General features: G+C 34.8%; 1 protein-coding gene across 2 annotated transcripts in view; it reads left to right on the top strand.

Annotated features, from left to right (window-relative positions):
- The window catches only part of LOC107139454 (regulator of G protein signaling 7 binding protein), a 99223-nt gene that overhangs the window by 24040 nt on the left and 54239 nt on the right, over positions 1 to 20944 (top strand). Inside the window, exon 2 of one of the 2 annotated variants that reach the window (XM_048806107.1) lies at positions 8243 to 8325. The exons of the other annotated variant lie outside the window; for it this stretch is intronic. The gene's annotated coding sequence lies outside the window, so the exon portion shown is untranslated. The remainder of the gene's footprint in view (positions 1 to 8242; positions 8326 to 20944) is intronic. 2 annotated transcript variants of the gene reach the window in all.

Below are 20944 nucleotides of genomic sequence, written 5' to 3'. Positions count from 1 at the left end.
TTTGTTTCATGAATCTTTTTGGCATGCTTACTGTCTTTCAGAAAAATGACAAGGAAGAAGCTCACCAAAGACAGATTTTTATGTAAAGTTGGGCTAATGTAGGTGTTAAAAACTGAGCTGGAATCATATATAGGAAGAGCTGAAAAATGACTTAATATTATCATGGTTTAAATCTTTCTCTAAACAGTGCAAGCACCTCCACAGTTTGTTGCAATATCCCTTTTTTCCTGGAGCCATACCTGGGATACGTCAGCTAAGTGTCTGTTTTCATAAACCCAAACAGAAAGAGCTCCCTGGAACAATGAGGCTTAATTGGTAAAGCGTACAGAGGCAGAATATGCTTTATAAAAAGCATTTATTTTTGAGAGACATTGTGTAAATACCGTTTCAAGTGTCAAAATAATAACCTTTTGTTATTGGAAATTGACTGTAGGAGCATCTCCGTTTGCCTTTTTAGCTATTTGGAAGGCCATTCATTTCCACTTTATATACCCATATAAATAATGAACAGTTTCTTTAAATTCTTCTGTCTGGGGCTGTTATTTCATTTTATTTTATTTTTGAGAGGGGTGCTGGAAATTGAACCCAGGACCTAGTGAAAGCTAAGCACACACTCTACCACAAAGCTACATCCCTAGCCCCCTGGAGGCTACCATTACATTTAGAACCCAAGAAAAATGGCTTGAGTCCCCATCCCTCATTCTTTGAGAAATCTAGTGTACCCCACACCCTACACAACTCCTGTGAGAGTGTTCTTCTGAAGTGTCTTTGGTAGCAGAGGCCTTGTCTCTCATTTGCTGTTGTCAGCCCATGCCTCAGCCAAAGCCCTGATGGTGCCAGAATGCCCCTCTAATATCTTTCTTTGATCTTGTGTCTCTGGCCCACTACTCAAAGCTCCATCCATCTAGAGGCACTGATTGGAATCTGGACTCTTGCTCATACCTCTCTTTCCCACAGCTCACATAAGCCTGTTTTTACCAGTTTATCTCCCTTTCTGTCCAAGCATCCTCCAGATGCCATGCCTGAGAATTCTTCTACCTACTGGTATGGCCCAGGGGATAACCATAGCAGTTTCTCAATTGAATAACAAAAATAGCAACCTAATTTCTTTCCTCATGAGTGGGACCATTAAATTCTGCCTATATTCAGTTAACTTCTCATTGTTTCTGAAATATTCAGCCTCTTGTCATCAGGTTCCACCAAGCCTTCTCAACTTTGGAGAGTGATGTGGTTGGTGACACTGAAACCTAGCCAGGATGAATTAGGCCTTTTAACTCCCAGCTGTATTAATGAATAAGAAGCTGTGAAAACCTATAATACAGACAAATAGCCCTATTTTCCAGATTCCCTGGGATTTGAAAGGCATATTTGATGTGATCCTAAAATATCCCCTAGAACAGGCACTGGGGGTACCTAGGAAATAAGCAGGCATAATTTTCCCTGATGCAATTTATATCTGCTACTGGAGACATATGATAAATAAGAAAACAGACAAGTACAAAAATGTAACATGTTCAAAGACAATGATATAAAAGGATAATATGAGAGCATATATGCTGTATCTGGGAGCAGAGAAAGGGCAGCTGATTTAGGTAAGCAGGAAAGTCCTTTTTGAATGAGTGACATTTGAGGTAAATATCTGGGGCAGAACATGCCAGGCAGAAGGTAGAGTGAGTGCAAAGACCCTGAGGCAGCAACAAACTTGGCGAGTTCCAGAACCTGGCAGATGGGAGTGTGGTGAGAGATGGGTGAATAGGACAAGACAAGGTCTTGTCAGGCTGTGAGGTCATGCTAGGTCACAGGGAACAGTGGATTTGATTTAAAATGAGTAAAATGCCATTAGAAGGTAAGATTTATGTTTTTTTAATGTCAAGAGAAAAACTGTGCAGGGAAAGAGAGCAATCAGTTGTTCAGGTGACAGTGGCTATTTTAGAGGTACTGTTTTAGAGGTAAGGCAGTGGCCAGCAGGACTTCCAGATTGATTGACAGCTGGAGGGAGAGTGAGAGGGATGAGGGAAAGGGAAGATAAAAATCAAATCATTTGACTTGGCCTGAACAACTGACTCAGTGAGGGTACCACCTCATGAAACAGGAAAGTCTAGGTGAAGCACACATAGGGGATGAGAGCAAAAATCAAAAGCTGTGTTTGCATATAATAATTTAGAGATTTCTTTAGGCATCCATTAATATCCATTAGAAGATCATGTCCATTAGGACAATTCTCGAGCTCAGAGGAAAGGTCAGTTCTATAAATTTAAATTTGGTAGATATTGGCAAGAGGTGGTATTTAAAGCTTTGGGAATAAATGGTTTTGTTTAGGGGGATAATGTAGCTACAAAATGGAAAAGAGTGAAGAATTGAGCACAGAAATACTTTGAAAGTTCAGGAAGAAGAGAAAGATTCAGTAAAGGAGACTGAGGAGGGAGCCAGAGATTCAGGGTTATAGGGACCTGAAAGTCAAGGAAAAAAGTGTATCAAAATGGAAGGTATAACAATTGTGCTATATGCTGGTGACATGTCAAATAAGATGAGGACAGAGGGAACAGTGGATTTTGTGAGAAAGTTTCTTGGTGATCTTGACATAAGCAGCTAGTAGAGTGCTGGGGACAGAAGTCCACACTGGCAGTTGAATACACAGTGACAAGTGAGGAAGTAGAGACAGACTATTGACACATTTACCAAAAAGTTTTTCTATTCCTGGAAGCATGGGTTTATTCCTCGTCCTGATTTAGACCTCTGAATAGACAGGTCTATTATGATGTTCGCGTTTTTCTTGTCAGAGCACAAGTGGATGCATTCATCTTGAATGTCATACATTCAGTGAATCCACTGGTTGGCTTCATGGCCTCCAGAAACTTGAATGAATGCTTGGGGTAGGATTGGCTCTGCTCTCAACCCATACAAGAGTAAGTGCTGGAAAGATGCTTCCTACCAGTTCCTCCTCCTCATTATCAAAGAGGAAAATATATGGTCACCTTAAAATGGCTATACATAAAAACAGGTTGATTATTAACTACAAGGAAAGGCATTTTAACACAGAGCTTCCTTCTTAAATAGCATAGGGCAAAGCTTTCTCACATATTACTATTCATTTTTTCTTAAAATCTGAATAAATTCACATGGCTTTTAGTTGATGTTTATTCTGCTCCAAAGCAGACAGGAGGACACACATCTTCCTTTATGGAAATTAAATAGTTCTGCCAGCACCTTCTAAGTTATGGCCTCAAGAAGCAACTTGCATGTGTTTGGGCAGTTAGTGGTAAAGGAAGAGTTTAATGGCAGTTTTGAAAACGGCAAAAATCTACTATGGCAAGAGATTCTTGGGAATAGAGATGGCTAGCACCAATCTCAAAATCACTTATCTAGGTTGTCCATGCAGACAAGCCCTTTGGAGTATAGTTAGAAATGATACAATAAAGGTGCCAATTTAAGCCTCTACTTTACTGAGAAGAGAAAGTCCTAAGAGTCTTACCCTACAAAATAAGACTTTCAGAACTAAAGTCCAGAAGTCTCTGGGTGGGAAATATCCTCATTGGACATCAAGAAATACCCGAGAAAAGACTCATAATCTTGGAGCAGGGCTGAGTTTAAAGACAGAAATCTGTGGCCATAGCAAGAAAAGGATAATAGTTTTGAATTCTGTAGAGAAGACTCAATTGAGAGCAAGAGGTAATGATTGTGGTGAAGAAGTTGAGAGCATATAGGAAATTCTGAGATGTGTTATGTGAAAAATTCACTAGGAATCAAATATCCCAGATGGGGGAGTACAGAGAAAAAGAAATTGTGTAAAAGGATAATTATGCTCCTTTTGAGTTTATAGTCACAAATGTACACAATTTTTTTAAAAAAATCCAAATATGTTTTATAATAGCAGTAGTAGTTGTTTTGTTGTAGAATGAAAATCTTGATCCAATTTGCATGTAGTGCTACAATTCAAGTTTGTGTGAATTTTGTACATTTTACTTTTCAAAACAGAATATATCTAAAGCATACATGCAATCAATTCCAATGAATAACTATATTTCAGGTACTATAGGTGTTCATTTCTAATTATTAACACATATTGATTGTACATGTATCAATTGCACAATGAAATTGATGGGTTTCACTGTGACATTTCCATACATGTATATATCATGCTCTGATCATGCCTACTTTCCCTCCTACCCTCTTTTGTCCTTTCTTTTTTCTCCTTCCCCCCAATCCACTTCCGCTTTCCTGATGCTCACTCTTCTACTTTTAGGTTATCTTTTTTTTGTTTTCCATGTATAAGAGAAAACATGGGATACTTGTCTTTCTGTGTCTGGCTTATTTCACTCAGCATGATATTCTCTGGTTTCACCTATTTTCATGCAAATGCTATTATTTCATCCTTTTTTATAGCTGAGCAATACTCAGTTGTGTATATATGGACCATATTTTCTCTATACATTCATCTGTCGATGGGCATCTAGTCTGATTCCATAGCTTGGCTATTGTGAATAGTGCCTCCGTAAAATGTCTACACTGTACCTCTTGTGTATACTGACCTTGTTTTCTTCAAATAAATCCCCACAAGTTGTATAGCTGGATCATCTGGTTGTTCTATTTTAGTTTTTGGAGAAAACTCCATATTGCTCTCCATAGTAGCTATATAATTTACTTTTTTATTGACCATGTATAAGAATTTTTTTTTCTCTACATCTTACTAGATTTTGTTTGTTTGTTTGTTTGGTTGGTTGGTTGGTTGTTTTTTTATGGTACTGAGGATAGAAAGAGGACCTCACATGTGGCAAGCACTCTCCTACATAGCTATCTCCTGAGACCTTTTTTATCCATTCGATCTATAGTGTAATTTATTTCTGATGTTTCTTTGTTGATTTGTTTGATCTGGATAGTCTATATAATTGTAACAGTTGGGTATGAAAGTCACCCACTATTATTGTATTGAGCCTATTTCTATCCAGCAGTGCTTGTATTATACAATTACATGCTCCAAATTTAGCTTAATATGTATTTGTAATCCTTATATCTTGATAAATTATTCCCTTTATTAATATATAGTAACATTCTTTGTCTCTTCTGATTTGGGCTTACAGTCTGTTTTTTTTTTTTTTTTCCAGATATGAGTGTAGCTGATCCTGATTGCTTTCAGATTCCATTTGTTTGAATATCATCTCCCATACTTTGACTTTCAGTCTATGTATGTCTTTACCAGTAAGATGAGTTTCTTGCAGGCAGTATATTATTGGGCATTATTTTCTAATCCAATCATCCAGTCTAAATTTTTTAAATTAGAGAACTAAGACCATTTAAATTTAGGGGTATTGTTGAAATGTATGTACTTGACCTATCATTTTGTTGTTGTTGTTTTCTGGTTGTTTTGAATATACTATGTTTGTTTCTTTTTATCTATTCATCTTAGAGATTTGATGGTTTTCTGTATTAATGTTTCTTTCCTACTTCTCTTTGCTTATCTATTCTAGTAGATAAGATTCATTCTTTCCCATACTCTCACAATTTTGTTTATCTTTCTTCCTCTTTTGGGTCTAAGACTCTCTTCAAGTATCTACTATAATGCTGGCTTAATGGTCATAAATTAATTTAGTTTATGCTTAGCAAGGAAAATCTTTATTTCTTCTTCAATTCTGAAGGACAACTTTGCTGGGCATAGTAATCTAGGTTGGCAGCTATTTTCATCCAGGATTTGGAATACATCATTCCCTCCTGTCCTGGCCTTTGGAGTTACTTCTGAGAAATCTTTTGTTATTTTGATGGGTTTGACTTTAAATGTGACATGGTGCTTCTCTGTTCAAGCTTTTAATATTCTTTCTTTTTCTGTACTTTTGACAGTTTAACTATAATGTGTCATGGAGAGGTTCTTTCCCAGTTATATCTATTTGGGGTTCTAAATGTCTCCAGTACCTAAATATTCATGTCTTTCCAAAGATTTGGGAAATCTTCTGCTATTATTTCACTGAACATATTTTCTATGCCTTCTGCCTGCAGCTCTTCTCTCTTGAATATTTCAATTATGCTTTAATTTTGCCTCTTAGAGGTATCCCAGAGACTGTATACATTGTTTATTCTTCTTTTTCATTACTATCTGAATGTAATAATTCCTTAACCTTTTCTTCAAGCTCTGATTCTTTTTTTTTAAGAGAGAGAGAGAGAGAGAGAGAGAGAATTTTTTTTTACTATTTATTTTTTAGTTTTCGGTGGACACAACATCTTTATTTTATTTTTATGTGATGCTGAGGATCGAACCCAGCGCCCCGCGCATGCCAGGCGAGCGCGTTACTGCTTGAGCCACATCCCCAGCCCAAGCTCTGATTCTTTATTCCATTTTATCTCATCTACTGGTAAGGCTGTCAAATTAATTTTGAATTTTGCTTATTGAACTTTTTATTTCCAAGATTTTAGTTTGACTCTGTTTTCAAAATTTCATCCTCTTTTGAATTGCTTGTTCTTATCTTGTATTGTCTTTCCTAATTCATTACTGTTTATTTATATTCTTTTGGAATTCACTGAGCATTTTAAAAATTATTCTTTTGAATTCTTTGTCTAGAATTTTATCTACTTTAATAACTTTGGGATCGGTTAGTTACTAGAGAGTTATGAACTTTAGGTAGTGTCATATTTCCTTGTTTTCTTTTTCATATTTTTGTGTTTCTCCCTTGAAATTTGTGCATCTGTTGAGATGGCTATCTCTTCTACTTTATGTGAGGGCATTCTTAGTAAAAGGTCTTCCCATTATGTGGTGTCCTGGGGGTATCACTTTTTTGTGTAGTATTGAGTTCAATTTCAAGTATAATTCATAGTGTATTTTCCCTGTGTTTTCTTTGGCTGTGATTAGAGGATTTTAACACACTGTCAGAGCCTGAGGAACACACTTTCTCTGTAGGTCTCACCAGAGTGGGATTGCTCTGGTAGTTCAGGCAGATGTGATACAGTCAGCAGAATATAAGGGCACAGAAGTAATATCTGTGGTTACTTCTCTAGTCTTGTCAGCAGTGTGAGATCTGATATGGTATGGAGTGATCTATGATGAAGTCCCTTATAAATGCCATGTCTACAACTCTGTGTGATTCTCTCTGCTATTGGTATAGAAGTTAATGTACAGAAGTAGGACTTCAGTCCTCCCAGTCCTAGCCTACTTGGGGCTAAGGGTGTTTTATTTGCCTTATTATTTATGTTCAAGTATTTGCCAAGGTTTGAACAGTATAGGGCATGGCTAGAGTAAGTAACAATTCCTCTGAACTGGTCTGGGAGTGTAGCTGAGAAGAAAAGCACTCATTCAATTTGCTCAAAGTATAAGACTTGATTCCTAGTACCACACAGAAAAAAGAAAAAATATATAAGATAAGGAAATAAAGTAAAAATAACCACCACAACACCAACAACAACATGAAAAGATCGGGAAACTATAATATAGAATAAACTGAGAAGTTAAGAAATAGTAAAAAAAAAAAAACGTTTATTTAAAAACTTTTTTTAAAAGAAGAAAAATGGGGAAAGGAGCAGAAAGTTTTTAAATTTTAAAAGAGAAAAGAAAAACTTGGAAATAGGACAAAGGTAAAAAATAAAAAATAGAGTGAAAAAGTAAAATAAAATGTTAAATATTAAAAGAAGAAGAAAAGGAGTAAAGGAACTATAGATATACAAATGATAAATAGTAATAACAGAAAATGTATTAATAAATAATAAAATTCTCCTCTTTGCCAAGGTGCTTGATTGTACAGGCAAGAGTGGAGAATCACAACCTAAGCAAATCCATTATTCCATGTCTTCTCAGACTGTGCCTCTGGGAGATATCAAAGGCTGTTTTTTTTTTTTTAACCCCTTCTTCTTTCCTTTGCCATGCTGGCCAAGTAACCAGTAGAATGGTTTGTGGCCAGAGACAGCTGGAATACCTCTCAGCTATTCTGCCACTAAGATTAGGTAGGGAAGACTCAGAAATCCTTAGGAAAAGATTTATTATCGAATTATCTGAGTTGCACACTCTGAGAGGGGGGAAAGCACTAATGTTACAGTGTGTCATCAAAGTACCATTGTGAGTGGAATTCCTCTAGCACAGGGTCCTTCTGAAGCCCTGTGCACTTCAATAGCAAGGCCAACATTGGTTTCTGCAGCATGTCAAAGACTCTGGTGACTTTTGAATTACCACTCTGAGTATAGCAAGGGATTTTAGAGTCACATCTATGTTGAGAGATGGGTGGCATGGCCCTGAATAATTCATAGCCTACAACTCTCGTGTTTTCAGACTTAGCTCCCTGGAAAAATCACAGTAATTGCCTGGTCCCTGGGACTCCTACAGTTGGCTTCCTGAATCTTCCCCACTAGTTGGTATGTACAGTTATCAAGAGTATGTTATGTTGGGTTCCAAATCTGTTTATGATACACTTTTGATAAAGCAATTCAATTAAATAGGAAGGCAAAAAGAGATGTTAGTACCAAAACTGACTTGATGAGCTAGTAAAAAAAATTGATATCAAATTGGTGTGGACAAAATAATTATAAAATGTTATGGAAAATAATCACAAAATTCTAGAAGTATTGTGCATTTGGTTGTGCATATGTTGTGCATATGCACATGTGTTTCTAAATTCTTGCTATACTTAAAAAAAATTAAAACTAGAAATTGGAGATAATGTAATATGAGTATGGTTTTTGCCAGATAGTGTAGTCTAATCAATGAAACTATATTCAGAAAAAACCTCAGCCTATTACCAGAAGACTGGTAGATTTATGTACAATTACATATACCAGCTTAAAATAACAGTGTAAAATATAAATTATAGAGTACTTGCTAACCACGCAAATGCTAGTCTCAGTGACAATGGGTAAGGGTTTCTATCATACCTAATGGGGATGTCCATTTCGGAACTTTTAAGCTTTACCTTTTTTAGGAGGTTGGCTAAAATCATTTATATTCAAGAGAGATAGCTTATGGATATGAGTTTCCTTAAGTTCTGTTCCTGGATCAAGACCAAGCTCCAGAAAGCTACATTTATGACCATTTTGCTGCAGATCATAGTGGAAATTCCTTCACAGAAATATGAGTTTAGTGTTAATCTCCTGACTTTTATTGAGAATCCATGAGACACAGTCAGATAAAGAATATATCTGTCTGCTCTGTTAAGTTGCTATCTAAACTTTCCATTATGCTATTCAAAGCCTGGTACCTGAAGAACCACATGATAAAATTCTCTAAATGATAAACCATTGCAGGCATCCACACTGGAACACTGGAAGAGTAGGAAAGAAAAAAAGGAAAGAAATTATAACCTTAGAAATGACTAATATATCAACCAATTAAATATAAAGTTAATTTTCCCTCTGCTTTGACTTGTCTTCTTGTGGATTTATGAGTTTAAAAGTTGGTACACCCATTAAATATGTATGTGTATATATATATATTTTCATATATTTATTGCTAATTTTGTGTGTGTGTGTGTGTGTGTGTGATGTTGATCAAACCCAGGGCCTCATGCATGTCAGCCCTATATAGCTAATTTTAATTAATATTATTATCAATGTTTTGAATGCTTCTATAAAACCTATCTTTTCAAGTCAAACAATTGATGTTTCCCAAACTTTTTTTTAAGTCATCATATTTTTTAATCCTTTAGCATTTATTTAACTATAGTAAAATTCACGTTTGCACATTTCTGAGTTTTAATAAATGCATAAAGTTGCATGGCCATGATCAATATCAAGATACAGAAGAATTTATCGCCCCCAAATCTCTCTCATGCTGCCCCTTCACAGTCAATCTTTCCTCTGATCCCTATCCTCTGGAACATGCTGATGTAGACATGGGTAGTTTTGCCTTTGTCAAAATATCAGTTAAGTGGAATCATACTCGCTATAGCCTTTTGAGTCTGACTTCTTTCACTTAGCCAAATGCACTTGAAACCAGTCCATGTTATTCAATATTCATTTCTTCTTATTGTTCTGAAGCATTCCATTGAAGGGATATACCACTATATTTTTATTCATTTACCAAATGAAGGACATTACTTAGAGATCTTGGCTATGGTCATGGGTATCTTCTTCATTCTTCTGTGCAACCAGTGTAATACACAGAACACCGTATCTCATTTTAAAAAAATTATTTTGTGATTCCTTGGATTGTAATATAATTGTACTTATGTTTTTCATTGATATTTTGTGTTTCCACATTTGGCAATTACCTATCATCTTTGCCCCTTTCCTATGGTGGCACTAACTTTTTTCCCAGTGATTTCTAACAGTTAATATACTAAATCCATCTGTGCAAAATGTTTTGCAAATATGTTTCCCTGGTTTGTTCTTTGTTTATCAGTCCTTTCTGTACTGGTTCTTCCTTTGATTTTTTATTTAACTTAAATAAGTAATTATTTATTTATTGCTTTAAAAAGATCTTCCCTAAGTAAAAATCAGAAATAGTTTCATACACTTTCTATTCTAATTTTAAAATGATTTTTTTTCCTTTTTATTCTTTGTTCTAGTATATAATCTAAGGTAAGAATCCACTTATTTCTAGATATTGACCATTTCACAGCACTTTAAAAAAATATTGTCTCTCTGGTCTGATATGCTACATTTACTAGTTTCTCTTATCTAGACTTGCTATATTAAAAACAGAGTTGAAATTCAAAGTAGACTCATGAGTATTATATGGCTTACCCAATCGGAGACTTTACTAATGATACACAGGGTACTGGTAAAAACCCAGTACCCTGTGTATCCATTAGACATTCCTTTCTGGATGACCCTGAGTCTATCTGACACAGTTTCCCAAAACTGTCCCTTTCTTGGGGCTGGGGTTGTGGCTCAGTGGTAGAGTGCCTGCCTAGCATGTATGAGGCACTGAGTTCAATTCCCAGAACTACATATAAATAAATGAATAAGATAAAGGTTCATCAACAACTAAATATATATAAACTTTCCCTTCCTCCTATATTAGATAATGTTTTGGTTTCAGAGTAACAACTGAATACTAAACAATTCATATGAACATGTTGTACTAAAAAAAATTCGTTTTGGTTTTGAGGTTACTAGTTTTATACTTTTTTTAGATAGATAGAAAATGCTTATATAACTTCCTCCCAATCTTCAGCCAGTCATGTCCCATAAATCCATAAACCACAGGTTTATTTTCAATGCAGTCTAGACAGACCAGGTCTAAACTGCCCAAAAGCATTATTTTAGATAGGGACTCTCTGGTATCTTTTCATTAGTAAATACCATTAGCATTTTTACAAGGATCTCTGGTTGAGGTCAATCATTTCTCTCTAAGTAGGAGGGAGGGAGTCTCAGAGTGCCCTCAACTCTTTACTTGGCATGTGGACATTGTTTGATTCACCAATAAATATCCATGACTTTCCTTCATACCTGCTTTACATCTCCTCCTGTACTATGAATGGAATGATATGCATTTATCACCATTTTAATGCACCACATTTCATAACAATAATGAATGAAGAAATAAATACAAAGTTATTAAAACATACAATTTACATTTCTTCTACATACACCATCTTCTTTTAGCTCCTTTTATGAAGTCAGTATTGAAGACTCTTCTGTTCTATTCCAGATGTTTTCTTCCATGTGGAAGTGGCCTTGTTAATGTCATATTTATTGTCTTGGAAACATAACAGGAGGCATATCCTCATTTTATAAGTGATACAGCAATAGTATTTCATATCTAAATGCATATGCTTTCAGTACATGATAGTGTCAGGAAAATATACAACTTTGGGGGGGAGGGGTAACTGGGGATTTAACCCAGGAGCACTTAACATTGCCCCACATCCCCAGTCCTTTTTATTTTCTATTTTGAGACAAGGCCTCACTGCATTGTTGAGGCTGGCTTTGAACTTGTGTTCCTCCTGTCTCAGTCTCCAGAGCTGCTGGGATTACAGACATGTGCCACCATATCCAGCACAACTCTTTAAATAGAGCATGTCTTCAAAATAGACAGTCCTCTTAAAATTGTGAAAAACACTCAAAAGTCTTTAGAACTGTAAATTAAACAAAGGATTCTCCATTCTTCTTATTCTTTGTAAGTAGCATTACTATAAAAGTACCAGGCTACTATTGAGAATCAACATACATCAAAAAAAGGATGAAAATTGTCATCATTTTAGAGTCCTAACTAATGTAATGACAAAAATTATTTCATGAAGTGTTATCCTCTGAACATGAAAAATAGTGGAGGAATCAATGCATGGACATATCTGTACTAGGAAAGTCCTCTGGTAAAACATGACCATATTTTGTGTTCATCAAACTTAACACCTACAGTGGAAGAGAGAGAAAGCAAACAAGTAGTGATAATTCAGTAATTCAATATACATGTTATCTTCAGAATAAGTTTAGGATATATGGGGATCTTACAGGGATAGTACCTAAAGTAGATTAGGGATATTAGGGAGGATTTCCCAAAAAAAGTAATGTAGATATCTAAGATGAGACTTTAATGACATACGGAGTTGGGGGGGCTGAAATTTAGCTCTGAGCTGAGTTAGATCTGCAGGACTACAAAAAAACAAAAACAAAAACAAAAAACCTTTATGGGAGTTAATGAGAAGAAAGGAGATGAGAAAAATGTGGCCACCAGAAGAGAATGTACAAAGGCCCTGAGAGGAAAGGAATCATGCACATCCTAAAACTGAAAGTAGTTTTAATATGAGGCAAAAGTGTGTGAACTCAAGACTAAACTGAGCCATGCTGTACGACACCCTGAGGAGTTGGTTCTTATCCTGAGGGCATAATGGCAATAGAATAAACGAGTGAGCTTTTTTTTTTTTTTTTTTTTTTTTTTTTTTTTTTCTGTTCTGACTAAAAGACCTGACAAGAACAATTCTAGAGAAGGAAAAGTTTATTTGGGGGCTTGCAGCTTCAAAGGTCACAGTCCATAGACTGCCGGCTCCATTCTTTGGGGCTCAAGTTGAGGCTAAACATCATGGTGGAAGAGTGTGGTGGAGGGAAGAAGCTCACATGATGATCAGAAAGCAGAGAGAGAGAGAGACTCCACTTGCCAGGTACAAAATTTATACCCCAAAGGCACACCCCCAATAACCTACTTCCCCTATTTACACCCTACCTGCCTTCATTTACCATTCAATTAATACCATTCAGGGGATTAATTCACTGATGGTTAAGGCTCTCATAACCCCATCATTTCAAATGTTCTTGTCTCACATATGAGCTTTTGGGGACACCCAAAATATCTAAACCATAATAGGAACCATTGAAGAGTTCTTAACAAAGGAATAATATAATCAAATTTGCATCTTAGTTTGCTCTGAATATACAGTACTATGGAGATTGAGTGGGAAAGGAACAAAAGTTAAGTGAATGTTGGTATAATTTATGTGGGCAGTGATGTTAACCTGAACTCCAATTATTAGATGAGAATAGAAAGAAGCAGAAAAATTGAGTATACATTCAGAAGGTAGAATCAAAGTGGTTAATTGTATCTGAGGAAAGAAAGGGAAGAATTAATTAAAAATAACTTATAAAATTCTGGCCTAGTCATCAGAGTAAATGCAGTGCCATTCATTCAGGTAGGGTAAACAAGAAGAGAAAATTTAAAGGAGTTTGGGGTACATGTGGGAAATCAAAGTGAGATGCCTAATAGGCTGACAAATAAATGGATTTGGACTTACAAGAATTTATGGAAGTAGCAGGAATGGAAGAGACAGATGCGGGAAAGTGTGTAATGAGAGATGACAGGCACTAGGGCAGAACCCTGAGGACATCAAGAGATAAAGGAACGGCAAAAAGTACTAAGAAGCAGCACCCTCAGAGGTTAAAAGTAAAACGAAGGAAGGCAGCATCATAGAAACAAGAAAGAGACTTTCAATAGGAGAAAGAGGTCAGGAATGACACACGCTCCAGACAGGTGATAAAATAACTGAAAATTGTTCATTAAATTAAATAACAAGGATATTAGGGGGTTTGGACGGGATTGTTTCAGGGGAGGAATGAGGACAGTGGTTGAAACAAGATTTGAGAGGTTAGAAAAAAAGTGATCACAGACATTTTTTAATTAACTTCATAAAGGAAAGGGAAGAGGTAGATACTGAGAAAAGACAAGAGGCCAAGGATTCTTTTAAGATGGGAAAAACTTGAATATACGTACTTCAATTCGCATAAGTTAAAACCATCATCAGAGTTTTTTCTCTTGTGAAATAGGATATACATATAGTAAAGAAATTTAATGGACTAATATAAGTGTATAGTTCATTTAATCGTTGTGTGTGTATAAGCCTGTGTAACCACCCCCCAGATCAAGATGATCAAGCTTTAAAATACTTCTAGCACTCAGAATGTTCCCTCATGCTTCTTCCCAGTCCACCTCCCCAGAAGAGTTAAATAATCACTCTTCTAATTTCCATCACCATAGATTAGTTTTGAAAGCTCATAAACTCCACGTCAGTGAAGTTATTCAGTATATCTATGAGATTCATTCATGTATTGCAGTTTTTTTAGTTGCTGTACAATATTTCATTATGTGAATTTATCCATTTTCCTATCAAATAACACTTTATTTCCAGATAAAGATATCATGAATAAGGATGCTAGTCTTGTATACATCTTTGGATGGACATAGGGTTTTTAGTTATCCTGGGTAAATGCTTAGGTAAAATACTGGATCATTGGTTGGGTACATATTTTGCTTGAGTAAATACAGGCAGAATTTTTAAAGAAATAGTATCAGTTGCACTCTTGATAGCAATAAATGAAAATTTTCCTCACTAAAGCTTGGTGTTATCTGTCTTTTTAATTTTATCTTTGTGGTGAGCAGACATTTTGAAAAAAAACTGGGTTTTCTGAGATTATAAACCAGAACTTCTCATTGGTACTTATAAAAATTTCAAAGCTTTTTACCTTAAGCATTTCCCATTATTAGCTATTGCCCTTCAGTAAGCCAAATCTAATATTAAACACATATAAACATAATTCAAGATGTTTTATGAGAAAGAAGTAATTTAATTCTCCTTTTAGTTAGGTAAATGATCACATAATGATCAGGAGAATTCTGTCAGAAAGTCCCACCCCTAATTACGAGTATGTAGAAAATATTGCCATCCAATATATTAGAGAGAAATAGATTGGCTTCTATGATGATGGAAATTTCTCATTGATACATTTATTCCAATTTACATTCTGTATAAGTAGTGAGTTTAAAGATAATAGCTTGGTTTCCTCTTCTCATTTCACTTTAATGAGCTATATTTAAAACCATCATTCACTATGATCAGAATTATAGACTCTGCTATTTTGATGAATGCTAGTGGATCTTTAGGTGGAAAATAATGAAATAGAATAAACCATGAACATAAAACTTAATGTGATGATTTTATATCTTGACTCACAGTCTTTGATGCAGTTTGCTGCAAAAATAAAACCTGACGAAGAAAATAAATATGATACACTCAGATGTTATGTGTATGGTTTATTGTTGCATTAAACATTTATTCATGTTAATGTTATTACCTGTCAACATCATCACTTAAATCATTTATTTAATTTTCACAAATGTCATTATAAATGTATTTAGAAATCTGTTTGCTCATTTCACCAAAATAATGTAGGTAACAGACTTAATAGTAAAGTCCAAACTAATAAAAGTCCTGGAAAATGATAAAGATACAAATTTATATAATTGAGGAAATTCCATTCTAAATATACACTGAAACCAAAGACCATAAAGAAAATGCTTGACACATTTGCCTATATAATAATTTTAAATTTTTGTATGAAAGTTAAATAACACCACATAGAGACAAAGATTCAGGACTTGAAATATTTTGTTTCTTCTCTTTAAAAGAAGTAAAAAGTAAAGACAATTCAGATTAAAACATATTGAAATGACATAACAACTTTGTGTGAATTTTGATTCCTGTTTTTAAACTTTTTCAAAAATATTTAGAGACCATTGAGAAATTGTGTAGCATATCAATATTACAAATGTTTTCTGTGTTAATTATATTCATTGCACTTATCAATTTCTGTATCTATTTGCCTAGCAATTTAAAACATTAAGAAACATATTTTAAGTGCATCAGAATTAAGTTAATAACTTATCTTTAAAACTTCTACATATTAGTAAAAAAGACAAACACTTCAAGAATAAAGTAAGCAAGAAACACAAAATCTTAATTCAGAAAAGAAAAGAATGAGCAGAAAACTTACAAGGAAACTCACATGCTAGTTATCATCAAACAAATACAACTTCAATAACCAAAGAGTTAAAAAAAAGTTTCAAAATTTATATATTCTCAGAAGTGGCTGGTAGAGGATATAAATTAGTTGATGATTTTATGAATGGCTTGAAAAACTTGTTGATGAACTTAATGAATGGCTACTTAGCAACACTGATCAAAAGCCTTATGCATATCCCCACATTTGATTCAGAAATTCCATTTGTAATAATCTATTCTAGGGAAATAATCATGTTTTGTGAAGATTTGTGGATGTTTTCATGTAGTAATGTAAGTATATCAATATGGAAAAGCATTCCCAGTGTAGCATTTCCAAAAAACAAGTTACAAAAGACTATTTCGGTTGCCATTTATTCTAAAATTGTGGACTTCATATATTATATAAAACATCTGAAAATATAATAAAATTGTTATATTGATTTATGAGTGGCTTTTCTTTCCTCCCTTACATTAGGTTATTTTCCAAAGATTCTATGATGAACATACCATAATAATTTCTTACTAATGAAAAAATGTTGCCCTTAAAAGGCAGTAACCTGGTAGGCAACTTAGCTAGTCTTGAGAAGAGTGTGTTTTCCACTTCCTTTAGCCGAGCAAAAAAGCATTTGTAAGCAACTTGATTGTGGCTCCTGATGTATTTCTGTCTGACTTAAATCCGCATCAGGAAGTATGAAGTGCTTTCCCACGCATTATACCCACAAACCCTATGAAGACATTTGGAATAAGTCTGATCTCTTACTCGTCTATTAAACAAAGTGAAGGTCACAGTGATGAACTCCTTTTCCTTTGTCAGAAGGATGTGGCAATAAATGAGGCTCCTTTTTCCATGGACCCTTGGGAGTTGTTTTCTAAGCAGTTATCTATGAAGTACATCATGCTAAGGAGGACAATCATGATTGCTTTGTTTTTCTCAGGGATTGAATCAAGAAAACAGTATGACTGCACTGTTTCACTGAACACTACCATGAATCAAATCTAAATATTGATTTTTTTGATGTGAATTTTTAAATAGAGTAAGTTTTATTCATTTTATCTACAAAAATGTTTCAGATAGGCAAAGATTATTGTATACCTATTGTTAACATATTCACCTATTATTAACATTTACTCTATATAAATATTTTATATCTATGATGATTTTCTGAACCATTTGAGGGTGATTTCCATATATCATGACCCTTTACTCCCAAATATTTCAGGGCATATTTCCTAAGAGTAGGGACATTATCTTACATAACCACAGTACAGTTACCAACTTCATAAATGCACATTGAAATAATAATCATTGAATATACTGTGCATCTTCCAACTTTGTTAGCTGACCTAATTACATCATTTTTCCCCTTTCCAGTATAGGATCTGCTCTTAGTCAGTTATTGCATTTAGTTGTCATATTCTCTTTAGCTTCCAATAATCTTGGATAGTTCTACAGACTTTTCCCTCTTTTATGACATTGACATTTTAAAAGAATACTTTCTTCCCTTTTGTAGCCAGGCTTGGCTATGCAAACTGTAATCCCAGTGACTCAGGAGACTGAGGCAGGAAATCACAAGTTGGAGGCCAGCCTCAGCAATTTAGCCAGCCCCTGTCTCAAGAAATAAAAGACGACGTAGGTCAGTGGTAAATCACCCCTGAGTTCAATTTCCAGTAACCCCCCAAAATTGCTAAAAATAAAAAATAATATCTTTCCGTTTTTAATAGAATGGCTTAATCTGCTTTGCCTGCCATAGTACAGTCCCTTAGTCTGGGTGCTTCAATTAAATAAATTTATTTTCTCACTGTACTGAAACCTGGAAGTCCAAGATCAGGATGCTACTAGCATCGTTGAATTGTGGAGTGGCCTCCCTTCCTAGGTTGTAGATGGCCAGCTTTTCACTATATTTATATTGTGAAAATAGAACAAACTCTCTGCTGTCTCTTAAAAATATGCTAATCCCATCAGACTAAGCCTCCTTAGCCCCCCATCTCATGACCTCATTTAACCCTCAAGACCCCATCTCTAACTACCATGACATTGCAGGTTAGGGCATCAACATATGAATTAGCGGGGGTGGATACAGAGACTCATAGAACATTCCTCACTTTGTTAAATCATTTTTAAATATATCAGAGGAAGTGGCCTAAATTATAAAAATAGCCTTTCCTAAATCTTTTAAACCAGAATAAAATCATAACATCAATTTCCCAAATTGAATCTTTACTGAACTGATATTTTATTTCATTGAAACCCCAGCCATTATTACTTAAGTCTCTGAAGTTGGCTATTTGTCACTCTTGTTCAGTAATGTGTCCCCTTCTGCCAATGCAATATTGAAACAAATATTACTCTCTATAGAAGCATTCTGTGTCTTAAAGACTTTTATGACAGCCAAACTATCAGGACCATAGAATGTGCTTCAATTTATTTTTAGACATCAAGTATTCAGAAAAGAATATTTCAGATCAGCACTTGACTAATAAGACCAAAGGGATTTTTCCATGCAGCTTCTGATCTTTTTTTAGGTCAGAAAAATACAGTATGGTTTTTTTTCTGCATTTTGTTGAAGTACTGCATCTTTCTTTCCTTTTATTATGTGTTAAGCAGTTATTAATATTTAATTTAGTCCATTAAATATTAGTATTCTATTCTTCATAATTAACCTAAAATTTTTTACTTTTTAAATTTTAAGACAATTTTCAATTGTTCCAAGTATGTATCATCTGGCTTATATATAGTTTCTTTAAAAAAGAACTTGACATCCTCACATTAAGTGTACCAATATACCAAAATCAGAACTTAGTTATCATACCAATTTCATATTTGACACTTTACTAATTAAATTAAAATTTGGATTAAAATCTAGTTATTTGCCTTTATTAGATAGCTTTGAAGAATTAAAGCATCTGTTTATTCTTATCTACAGAATTCATTTTCCAGGTTTGCAAGTTACATTCTAAAGTAAATTCCCTTTTGATGACCATAAAATACTAAAAATGTGTTCTAATGTAAACAGTCTACAAAAGTTTATCCCCTAAATATTTCCCAAAATATTTTAAAATGTACATAGTGGGAAAATTTCTTTTTTCCCCCTCATTTTTAAGAAATCTTACTCCTTTTTTCTTCATCATTTTCTGATTATTTCCTCCAAAGTCAGTGAAATTTTCTAAATAATTTTCAAGATTTATCCGGTTTTTAGACTATGTTACCTACTTCTGAAATTTTCTTCAAGTAGAATGTATCTTATTGTATTTCAAGGGTATTTTTTTTGTCTTTGCACTAATTTCTCAAGCAAGATTATTCTTTGCTTTCACAAAAGTTTTAAAATGTAATTTGCTCTGTGTAGTTAATGTATCTTTGTTTTGAATCACTTCTATACATGAAACAATTTTTTGATCTGATACAGCATAACATGGAATAAGAATTACTTCTTTGTGTCATCCTGACACCTGGATCTGAATTGTAGATTGTGGTGTTCTGAACTTATTTGCTTTTCATGGTTTCTGTTAACTGTTTTGTCAATTTAGAAGCTTGTGATTTGAAGTAACATGGCACAGTTACTTGTAAATGCTCAGACTTCAAAAGTAGAATATTTTTGTGTAATCATCTTACATTGTCCAAAAGAGAACAAAATGTCAGGAGTTACTTATTTCCCCTTTTAATAAAAGTGGAAGAAGCAATGTTAGATTCACACCCACAATCTAGAATACCTAAAGGTCAGCTCTGATCAGTGAACCTCTAAGATTATAGTACTCTTGTTTACTAGTCTGTCTTATTTTGTGACTTTTTACAGTTAATCTTTCAGATGATTTAGTTTTACTTGAATCTATAGGCCTTCCTTCCTTTTTTCTTTCCTTCTTTTCTTTCTCTCTTTTTTTAAATGGCAACTACCTCTCTTCTGATAGCACAAACATCTAATGTTTAGTATAGCATAAAGAACCTGGGCCTTGGAGTCAGTATTCCAGTCCCAGGCTTAATAGTTCAGTGACCCCTGGGAATTAACCCAATCTCAGTGTCTTCCTCTTTAATAGTATCTGCATCATAAAGCCTGTGTAAAATTGGGTGAGGTAACTTGTCTTCTTTTCCAGCAGTATGCCATACCTAACCCTAAAGGCTACAAGTCAGAGGAGTTGCAGAAAATAAACAAACACTCTTGGAAATGTGTGACTGATTCACAACAAAGTTAGAGAAAGCCCCAGGGTCAAAAATGAAAAGGGAATAGGGGCTGGGATTGTGGCTCAGCGGTAGAGCGCTCGCCTAGCACTTGCATAGGTCCTGGGTTCGATCCTCAGCACCACATAAAAATAAATAAAATAAAGGTATTGTGTCCAACTACAACTAAAATAAATAAATATTTTAAAAAATGAAAAGGGAACCAAAGTTGGGGTATAAGGCAGCATGAACCCCGAAGGAGTTGCTGGTACATTGAGGGGCTTGCAGTTGGAACATCATTTGGGGACAAGAATTAGAACTGAGAAACTCACCTGAAGTCATCTGCTGGATGGCTGCTCTTTCCTCTCTAGATCCACTCTTTGCCCTTTCCCACCGTTGTCACCTGGTGCCCTTGTCCTGTGGCTTCCAGTTGGGCTTAATCAATGGGTAGCCCTGGAAAGAGTCTGGAGTGGAAGATACAAGGGAAGTCATGGTATTTATTTCTTCTGTTTCCCTCCCTATGAGGTCCCTTTGAATTGGCTTTGTTCCACAACTGTAGGTCACTGTTCTACCCAAGAAGGCCTGTGCTAAACATCTCTTTTTTTTTTTTTTTTTT

This window comes from Marmota marmota, unplaced genomic scaffold (assembly GCF_001458135.2).
Source record: "Marmota marmota marmota unplaced genomic scaffold, marMar, whole genome shotgun sequence".
NCBI lineage: Eukaryota > Metazoa > Chordata > Mammalia > Rodentia > Sciuridae > Marmota > Marmota marmota.
This window is presented reverse-complemented; position numbering and strand designations above follow the sequence as displayed.